We start from the raw sequence: 11,392 nt of genomic DNA on the forward strand, positions 1-11,392 counted from the left end.
AATCCCCTGACAAGTGCCAGCCATTCTAAAACTTGCTCAGGGAAAACAAAAAAATTGAGTGGACTGAGGAGTGCGAAAAGGCATTACTCGACCTAAAAATGCACCTGGTCAAGCCCCCAGTGTTATCTAAGCCTATGTCTGGAGAACCTATGTTCCTTTATTTGGTCATGACAGAAAATGTAGTCAGTGCCGTATTAGTTCAAGAAGAAGACCGTTCTCAAAAACCAGTATATTATATAAGCAAGAGACTTCTTGGAGCTGAATCACAATATCCATTGATAGAGAAACTAGCATTTTATCTGATATTGGCTTCTAGGAAGCTCTGGCCATATTTTTAGTCCCATTCAATCAACATCATGACCGACCAACCTTTAAGGCAGGTTTAGCAAAAACCTGAAACGTCGGGATGTCTGTTAAAATAGGCTATCAAACTTAGCCAGTTTGAGATATTGTACGTACCACAGACCTCAATCAAAAGTTAGGCCCTTGTTGATTTTATGGCTGAATGCACCGGATTTCAAGAGGTGCTCTCGAAGGAGCCGGTGCAGGAGTTATGGAAAATATTCGTGGATGGATCATCAAATGAGAACGGATTAGGAGTTGGAATCATCTTAATCTCCCCAGAAGGGCATCGATTTCATACAGCTCTAAGATTTGGATTCATGGCATCCAACAATGAAGCCAAATATGAGGCTTTACTAGCTGGGTTGAGAGTGGCAAGGGAGCTCAAGGAAAAATCCATCCAATGCTATAGTGATTCTTAGCTTGTGATCAATCAGGTATTGGGAGAATATCAAGCTCGAGTTACCAAGACGGCGGCCTACCTAGCTAAGGTGAAGGGAGAACTGTCTAAATTTGAGTACAGTTCTATTGAACAGATACCTTGCGAGCAAAATTCAAATGCTGACGCCTTGTCACGACTTGCCACCACAAAAGAAGCTGAGACATTGAATGTAGTGCCAGTGGAGTTCTTGGAGAATCCGAGTGTAATAGAAATGATAGAAGTCGAAATGATCGACACAAGACCGACCTAGATGACTCCCATAATGGAATACCTCACAATAGGAAGGCTACCTGACGATAGAAAGGACGCAAGAAAAATAATTTATCAAGCTCCGCGGTATGTGATAGTGGATGGGACCTTGTACCGACATGGTCATTCATTGCCTCTCCTATGATGTGTTATGCCTGAGGAAGCTAAAACCATTTTGCAAGAAGTGCATGAAGGCTTTTGTGGAGATCATGCTGGGGGAAAAACCTAGCACTGAAAATACTGAGGCAGGGCTATTTTTGGTCCACTCTAACAAAAGACTCAATCTCGTATGTTCAGAAGTGCGACAAATGCCAGCATTTTTCCATAGTTTCCCGAGCTCCTCCAGTTGAGCTAATGATGATCTCATCCAAATGGCCATTCGCGGTATGGGGAATCGAACTAATAGGGTCCCTACCTATGGGAAAGGGAGGAGTTCGTTACGCGGTGGTGGCGATCAACTATTTCACGAAGTGGATAGAAGCCGAACCTCTGACAACCATCACTTCAAAAAGAGTCCTAGACTTCGTGGTGAAGAGTATTATATGTCGATTTGGACTTCCTAACAATATCGTGTCAGACAATGGGACCCAATTCGACAGCGATCTCTTTACTGATTTCTGTGAAAAATATGGAATTATGAAGAGTTTCTCCTCAGTAGCATATCCGCAGGCCAACGGGCAGGTCGAGGCTGTGAACAAAACCTTAAAGGCAAGCCTGAAGAAGAAGTTAGACAATTCCAAAGGACTATGGCCCGAACAGCTCCCGCAAGTACTGTGCGCCTACTGATCTTCTTACAGAACCTCCATGGGGCATACTCCTTTTTCCTTAACTTTTGGAAGTGAGGTCGTGCTTCTAGTCGAAGCCATGGTAGCCACTCACAGGCAAAGGACATTCAACCAAGAGAAAAATGATGGACTACTTAATGCATCTCTCGATTTGATTGAAGAAAAACGAGAAGAGTCGCAATTACAGCTCGCCCATTATCAACAAAAAATCACTCGCTATTTTAATTTTAAAGTTAAGACGTGTAGATTTGGATTGGGCGATCTGGTTCTCTGAAGGGTATTTCTAGCAAATAAGGATCCCAAGGATGGTGTTTTAGGCCTGAATTGGGAGGGACCATATCAGGTCATTGAGATTTTGCGTGAAGGAACTTTCAAGATAGCTCGGTTGAATGGGGAAGTAGTCCCACAGACCTAAAACACCCTACATTTGAATATAATATTATCAGTAAGACCACCATCAATGTAAGGCTTATTTATAAAAGCCATTATTAATTAATAGATGGATTATTAAATAATTTCCTTTTTAGATTGTATTAGTTCGTGTTCTAATGTTTGTAAAAGCAACCAAGAAAGTTTCTACATTCTGGTTACTTGGGGGCACATAACCCGAGGTTGGCAAAATTAAGCCTACTCGATAAGATTAACAAACTTTGAGCTTGGAAAAATTGATTATTCGATGGCTTTTTAAGAGCTCGAGTTTTCAGTAAACCTAGCGTAAACTAAGTATAAATCATTTAAAATCCTGAACGTAACCATGTCCGAAATTTAGAAGCTTGGAAATATTGATTATTCAATGGCTTTTTAAAAGTTCTAATTTTCAATAAACCTAGCGTGAACTAAATTTAAAATAATTTAAAATCCTGGACATAACCAGGTCCGAAACTTAGAAGTTTGGAAAAATTGATTATTCAACGACTTCTTAAAGCTCGAGTATTCAATAAACCTAGCATGAACTAAGTTTAAATCATTTAAAACCCTGGCCTTAACTAGGTAAAAAACTTAGAAATTTGGGAAATTGACTATTCAATGGTTCTTTAAAAGCTCGAGTTTTCAATAAACCTAAACCAAACTAAGTTTAAATCACTAAAAAAATCCTAGGTCTAACCAGGTTCGAGGCTTGATTCTTAACAGGTATGATGCAAATAATCAAACAAAATTTGGGTATAACCAAGTTTGATAAAATCTATCCCAATCTAAAAAATTGATTCGTAAAATCTCGAGTGTACAAGCCTAAGGATTCATATGTATAAGAGATAGTAAAGGAAAGATAAATGGATGGAAAGATAAATGTATCAAAAGATAGATGTATATTGAAATAAAGCAAGAAAATTATCCCGAGGAAAAAAAACCTCGAGCCGAGCCCGAAAGCAATTGTTTAATACAAAAAAAAATTGTTAACAATTACAAACGAAAAACAAATGCAGAAGAGATATCATTGAGCTCCATCAGTTTGCCTTGAAGATGTGACCTCCTCGCCATCGCCTACCGCCATTCCAGATACATTGCCAGTCTCTAACGGTTCTAACAAGAGTCGAGCCTTGAATTTTGCAAGGTACAGATCCCACTTCTCGGATCCCATGAAAGAGAAGTTCCCATCCGGGTTGAAGGCCCAACAATGGTATAGCACCTCCTCCATGGTCGATGATGACGTCGCCTTTTCTTCTCTGGCTGCGACGTCGCCTCCTCAAGCAATTTTGCTCTGACCTCAGCAATCTCGGCCTGAAGTTGTGCAGTTTGAGCTTGGGAGGAAAACAGTGCAGTGTTTGTAGCCTGCTCACTTTCTTTGGACGAGGCAAGAGCAGCCTTGGCATCGTGCTCATTCTTCTGAGCAGCTGCCAAGGCGGCTTTGGCAAATTGCTCGCCTTCTTGATCTGCAGTCACGACGGTTTGGGCTGCGTTCAGTTCGGCCAGGAGCTCATCATGTCTAGCCCTAGCACGGGCTATGCTGCGATACTGGGCCAGGGCAGACTACAAAATAACAAAACACGTCAGAGATATACACCCAATAAAAAAAATTCACTAAGCAAGAAAAGAGAACTTACAGTGAGGTTCATCCCCATAGTTGATTCCATAACGTTCTCTGGGCTACGCTCCTCGATGGTCCTTAGATCCCTTGAGCTAGCCTTATAGGCGTGCCCCACCATATGGCTCGTAGTCTCATAAACGATACCCCGAAAGGCTTCAGGGATCTTCTCCAGGTCCTGAGGATCTACTGGTATTCGAATGGTGGGGGCTGGGGCCTTGGTTTGTATCACTTGATCCTGAGGCATGAATCGAGGTGGAGGAGGAGGAGGGGGAACCTTATCGGCAACAGAAGTCACCGGAACTGGTTCCCAAGCTGAGCTCGTGTCTTTCCCCTTGGCAAGGAATTTTGAGGTGTTTCCTGAGGGGGCCTTCTTCGTAATCCTAGGCCTCTTCACAACGGGGCCCGAGCCAGCCTGCTTAGCTTGGAAGCACTTCAGAGGTCGAGAGCTCTGTATTGTTCCATCTCATCACCTAAAAAGCACAAAGGGAGTTAGTTCACAAAATAAAGTTGTCAAAAACATATATAAAGATAGAGAAAACAATGATCCTACCCTTCAAGCTGGGGGAGGAGTCTATTATCACCAACTTGGGTGTTTTGACCGAGATAGGCACGACCTCCGACCTTGGAACTAATGGAGGAGAAGGGGAGTCTACAGTTAATATTTCGGGGATCCTAAGGGGTTAAGGTTTAGGTCTTTCCTCGAGGCTGGATTCCTTAACATACTGTCTAAATCCAGGGGCAAATGCACCCTGGAGCAGGGAAGGCCAGGTCCTACGGTTGGTCCCATATTCCTAAAAAATGGCCAATCTAAAGCTTAAGGTGTTATCAACTACGACTGTGCCCTTAGGATAACTATTGTCATGGCGTACCACTAGGTGGCCTACGCACTGGAGCAGGGTTATATTTCAATCCGAGTCATAGGGATGACGCTAGACGAGTTGATTTGGATTAAAGCGAACTAACCTAAAATCGGCAACAACCCTATCTAATTCCCTAAAGGGGTATGGGTTACCTTGGCCGGAGGGGCCGACTACTGCCCCTGAAGCAACTCATTCTAGATTGGGTTCCCATACAGTCTTGAGAGCCCGCCTTTTTCGCACGAGAGGTATCTCGTCCTCTTCATCTTCCTCATCCTCAATGGCTGGCAGGGCTTCTTGAGAGGATGGGTGCTTAAGAATCGTTGAAAGGGTAGCCTGCGTACTCAAGGCCAGTGTTTGACTTTGCCAATCAAATGGTAGGCCAGCATCGTGACGTCATTCACGACCTGGCAATAGTCCTTCTCCCTGGGGGGAAGCCCAAACAACTTCTCATACTGACCCTTGAGGGTCACGAACTTTTTCGTCCTTGCAAATATGGTTGCACAAGAGACAAATTCAGTTAAGACATAAAAAAAATGTATATATCTTAAAAGGAATAAAAACTCAAGAGCTGAATTCACAAGGATGGAAGACTTACGAGGTCGGTTTGAAGTAGCGGTGTTTGCAATTCCAGAATCCATTCGACATAAAGAACAGGTCTTTGTAGTCATTTGGATGTCTGGGAAGCTCGATGACGGAGGCCGAGTTATGGAATCACGTGAGATAGTAGAATTCATCACCGCGTCCCCTTTGGTCGGGGCTTGCCTTGAGGCAGAAGAAATAAAGAATGTCTGCTGGAGTGGGGACCTCCCACTCGTGTTTCAAGAACAAATACTTCAGCCTTGCCAAAAGTCTATACGGATTTGGGGGAGCTGAAATGGAGCCAGCTTCACGAAATTTAAAAAATCCGCGAAGTACTGGTCCAGAGGGAGGAAGGCCCCAGCCTTCAGGTGTTCATCACTCCAAGCTTCGAAGTCATCTTGGAGAGGGGAGCGGCTCTGTTCCCCTTCGAACGTAGGTCAGACGAGGAGAGTTCCAGTTCTGACCTCTATATTGTGGCTCAACATAATCTTGTTTACTCTCCCCTGAGTCGTGATCTTCGAAATGATATGCTCGGCCTCAAAGTATGCGTTGGGATCGACCACGATCTCCTTCTCCACCACCGGGCCGAAGTGTGGGATGGGAGATTCTGGGGTGATCTGCTTCCCTTTGTTCTTTTGTTGAGAGGACGAGCTCGAGGAATTATTCTTTGGGGCGTTCTTCTTTTGAGGAGCCATCAGATCGCCTAAAGACAAAACGGCCTAGTTAGTAGGCGACCTAAGAGGATCTAAAGTTATGAAGTGAGAGTACGAAGGAAACAGTTTGTTTTTGTTATACGAGCTAAGGTTAGCCTCTGCCCCATCATGTGATGCCATGCGATTTCCTAAGCTACGCGCCTCGGTTTCCTAACAAACCCCTAATATTTAGGGATCTGTGTGTCAGAATGTCAGAACATTACTTTCCTTGGGAGGTGGTTTAGTGCAAAACCACCCAAGAAAACATAACCTCTAAGCTATCTGGTTCTAAACCTAAAAACCCTTCATTTCCTTTACCCCGAATGGGTATTCTTTAAATTAATTCACCATTAGAGTTACCTAGATTTACCCAGAAATTTCCCAATTTTATGAATGTCTTATTTCTAAAATGTTTTTGGACTTACCTGTTGAACCTAAGTCAAAAACTAATCCCTAAGAACATTTAGAAATAGCCTAACAGTAACTATAGTGAATGTTGTGGATGAGCATGGGAAAGAACAGAAATTCCATTGGATAAAAAAACTTTTAAAACCAAAGGATGAGGTACTTATAGGAAAGTATGATTCGTAGACTGGAAGGAATAAACTCGGAAACAGGAAGCTCCTGGAAAGCTTCTGAATATCTGGGCATGATGAACGGTTTTTGGGATTTCTGGGAGAGACGAGAAGCTTGGAAGTGCACAAAAGGAAAATTTTGAAATGAAAGGTGGTGCATTTTGAAGTTTGGCCATCCTACTTATACGTAAATTGTGTAAATTAATCTGGGCCATTCAATTGGGTTAGTTCAAGATCCAAGGGCAAAGATTAAATGGACCAAACAGTGGAAAAAAGGTGACAAGACAAATATTGCAATCCTCGAAACCCGAACAGACACCAATTGCGGTACACCACGTGTCCAGTACTCAAGTAGTAGGCAAGCGTGGTTTTATGTAACAGAAGTCTAAAAGCCCTTACTGTGTAGGTCAGAAAGTGACGACGTCATACATGAGCAGGAGCTTGGGGGGAAAATGTTGTACCCTAATTTTAGCCCGAGTTCATTCACTCAACTCGGGTACAGCTGGCAAATAAATATACGGAGAAATAACCAAGGGAATGATATCTGCTTATTATCCATGTGGACAGCTCGAGTTTCACGTGGTCATACATTGTGATAGGCATCCTGGGTTTAACCCAAGCTAAGGATGAAATGGCTATGAAGCGCGAGCTAAGAATATTAAAGTAGTTGTCGAAGTATGAGCTTGGAGGAGATACCCAGCTCGTGATAATTCTAGAATATCGCATACCGAGGGATCCCCAGAGATTCAGGATTTGCTGATACGCTTATTCATGACTAGACTGTCATATTTATTATCCGAGATAGCAAGACATATTTATTCTGTAATTAAGTCGTATCCCCATATATATGGGAATTATTTGTATTAAGTATAATCATTATGTAAATGCGTGATTGACTCACATGGTTACCCAAACCTGTCCATGAAATTCCCCTATAAATACTAGGAATATTGGACAGGAAAAGACAATTATTCTGTAACACCGAAACTCTGCCAAAATAGAGAGAGAAAGAGAGAAACATCAATAATATAGACTCATGGACTAGGTGAATTTTAACCACTGAACCACGTAAAAATTATGTGTTATTGAGTGAATTCGTTTATTTTTCATTATGGTTTACTAAGCACTAATCTATCTTATTATTTCTTAATACACTGTTGGCGAAAAACTGTGTCAACATATATATTTATGTATGTATGATTCTTGCTAGTATTAATAAATTTTTAAAAGATCTCATTGCGCTGTGTATTCTTGATCATTTCATATTTAATACCAACACACCACCCAATGGTCCACAACCTTAAACATTCTAAAATAAGAGAAAAGATCCTACAAAATATTAGCCAAAGTCAATGTCGTCGAGGATAAGTGTAATGACCCAAAATCACTAACAAGGCTTAAGGACCTTGATTAGCGTGTCTGGAGGACATAATTGGTTTATGTGTGATTTAATGATTAAATGCATGATTATATGGATATGTGAAATGCATGTTTATGAGTATTAGATATGCATGTGGGCCATATTTAGCTTATAAGGGCATATTTGTAATTTTAGTTCATTGAGGGCATACATGTGAATATATATGTGATATTAGTGCGAGACCACATTATTATGTGGATATATTTGAATTATTCGGCACGAGGCGACCCTAGTGAGCAAATAGCGAAAAGGTCACAATGGGAACGAATACCCGACTCGGGGAAGCCTAGGGTATTTTCGGGAATTTAGAAAATATATTGGGGATTTTTAGACATTGGGGAAAAATAATGGGTGATTAATTAGATGACGGGATTTAAGTGGTAAATATTAGGAACACTCGAGGAATTAGCGGGAATTGGGAGAAAATGACTAATATACCCTTAGATTGATTAAAAGGCATAGTTTTAATTGGGAGGGTAAAAGGGTCTTTTGGTTATTAGAGGATATAACCTGATTTATCTTAGAATATAGGAGAAAGCTGTAGAAGTTTTAAAGGAAAAGAAAAGAAACAGAAAGCACTCAGCTCACCCATCTCTCTCTTTCACGATTTTTCCCTCTCTCACTCTCCCTTGTGGACTTTGAAGCTAAGAATTCAAGAGGAGTCTAGGCTAGGCTTTGGGGCTATGATCTTTGGAGTAATTGAAAGAGTTCAACTAGAAATTTAGCTCCCAAGTTTAGGTAAGGTTTAAGGTTTTTGAGTTTGCTGAGTTTTTGTTGAGGTTGATTTCTGAGTCTGAATTTTGGATGGAAGTTTAAGGACTTAAGCTTGGGAATTGGAGGAATTAAAGCTTGGAAGGCCACTGAAGGAAACCTAAGGTCGGATTCATCCAACTGAGGTAACAATATTTGACCTTAATTGTCTTGGGTTTCCTGGTTTTAGTTAGTGTTCTTGAGCTTTAAAGCTCAATTTTGATTTTTGTGTTTGATGAGGTTGTTAGCCAAGTTTTGGTGTTATTTGGGTATTCTGGGCGAGCTATAGTGAATTATGGGTTCAATTTTGAGTTTGGTTGAGGTTTGGAGAGGATTTTTGGAGCTTTGGCTTGGGAGATGCGAAGGGAGAAACCCAAAAATTTTGCATGTTCTGGTTGCAGCATTGTAGCACTAGGCTGCGTTCTTGGGGGGTTGGAGTCTCTGACTCTAGCGTTGTAGTGCCCATCAGGTAGCGTTGTAGCACTACTCAGCTTTTAGAACTTGGTTTTTGGGCACTTTTTAGGGTTTTTTCTTGGGGGCTCGGGGGACGGTTTCACTACTTCGTTTGGTGGAATTAGCGGTCCCGAGAGCGTGAGTTTGGTCCCGGGATTGTCCTTTAGAATTTAAACTCACCAAAGTACCATTTATGGATTGTGACTAGGTGTATGCTAGGGCTCAGAATGGGATCGTGCTTGAGGGTCTTTCGTAGTAACTAAAGCACTCGAAATTAAAGGTAAGAAAACTGCACCCTTATGTGACTATGTGGAACTGAGATTCCCTGTATTTGAATGCATATGTTGTGTGATTGTGATATGCCATGTGAGCATGAAATAAACAGCCTAAGAGTGCCGAGACTGATATTTGCGCACAGGACGCGGCTCGGACATTGGTAGCTGAGGATAACTAAATAATGACTGAGCTCAGCTTAAGCGGGTCAAAGTCAGTGGGTTAAACACTGGGCTCGACCTAAGTGAGCCGAAGACAGTGGATTAAATAGAGGGTGCGTCCTTAGGGTGTCGACCCTGAATATTGATATGTTATCATTGTTGTCTATTGTTTATAGTTTGTTTAATACTGAGATGAATGACTTATGAATAATTGATTGACCTCTCTGATTAGATGACTGTTATGGCATGCTAGATACCTGGTTAACAGCTTTATGGATTATTTGATTGTCTGTATTATTTATGATCTGCATTATGGTTTTCTTGTTGGGCCTTGGCTCATGGGTGCTACGCGGTCCAGGTAAAGGCAAGGGCAAGGTGGACCAATCTTGAGTTGGAGAGATTTGGGGCAGAATGTACATAGTCAGCTGCTCGTCTGCCACGGCCGAGGGATAGTGCAAGGACAGGAAAACCTGAAATGCGTATTTTTCCATTAGAGTGGCTTGTGGTTGTATATAACTTTGAAATTTTGTAAACTATCCTTTAAAACCTGTTTTTGGGATCCCATGTACTAAACATTTATTTAAATGAGAAATTTCCAGTTTATGACCAAAATCTTTTAACCCTAACCTGATTATGACTTTAGAATCACGTTTTCAACTATATGACTTGATTAGCAAGTCTTGCACATTTATAATCACACTGTATAACGACCTTGGTTATCCAGGGTGTTACAATAAGATTATAAAACACCATTATTCAACTAGGGCTACAGGCATGACGAGACTGACACTCGTTCTATAGCCTGTTGGGCTTGTTGTAGGGTGAATTAGTTTGTTTCTGAAGGGCCATCATTGCCTAGAGTTCTTCCTGCATGATCGCCATTTCACATGGTGATGAGCTCACCTTGTGGTTAGACAAGTTCAAACACACTTCATCCTTCATCATTCTGGTCATGTCCCTCATGGGGGTATAACACTGAGTTGTGGGGGATTCAATGGAGGTAAAGCTTCATGGTTATTGTTGTTGTCACATTCAGTGTTTCTTTTTCTTAGAGCCATTATTACAAAAATGGAACTGGTTTTTCTTTCAAATGTTTAGAGTTAGAATACCCTACTTTCAACATCAAAATGTTGACACTGAGAAATGTCAATGACAATGTCTTTAAAAACCACAAATGAAAACACACAAGACAAAAAGAATTTAAACATCGTTGGCTGAAAGAAATGATTTACGTCCACGAGTCTATTTTATTTCCCAGAAAGCACACAAACTTGAAATGAGAATATTATTTAAATTTAAAAAACATATCATCTAAAATCATGATGACTAAATCTTCCCTCAAATAGTTGACTATCTGGATATATTGATCTTGAAAAATAATCCTAAGTGCAAAGCATTGACTATCTGGATATATTGATCTACAGAGTTCCCACACAGCCTGGAGTTGCAAGAGCAGTGCAAGCACAACTACATTATGCTACGAGCAAATTCCAATAGCAGCGAGCTAGTCACCTACTAGCTCAACATTTCTTTCCATATGCAAGCCACTCTCTGTCCATGGGACTCAACTATTACTTGAACAAACAAAGTGATGTGGACCTCCAATGTAAATCCAAGTGTAAATTACCTAATCATCCTTGGTCGTTTTAGTGACAAAACACAGGAACAACACCTATTTTATTCCTATGCTAATAATAGATTTCTAATTTTATCTTTATTGCAATTAATAAGAATAAATAAATATATTAAAACATTTTTTATTATTTGAAAACTTCTTTTAATAAT

This window comes from Humulus lupulus, chromosome X (assembly GCF_963169125.1).
Source record: "Humulus lupulus chromosome X, drHumLupu1.1, whole genome shotgun sequence".
In the NCBI taxonomy this organism is placed as follows: Eukaryota; Viridiplantae; Streptophyta; class Magnoliopsida; order Rosales; family Cannabaceae; genus Humulus; species Humulus lupulus.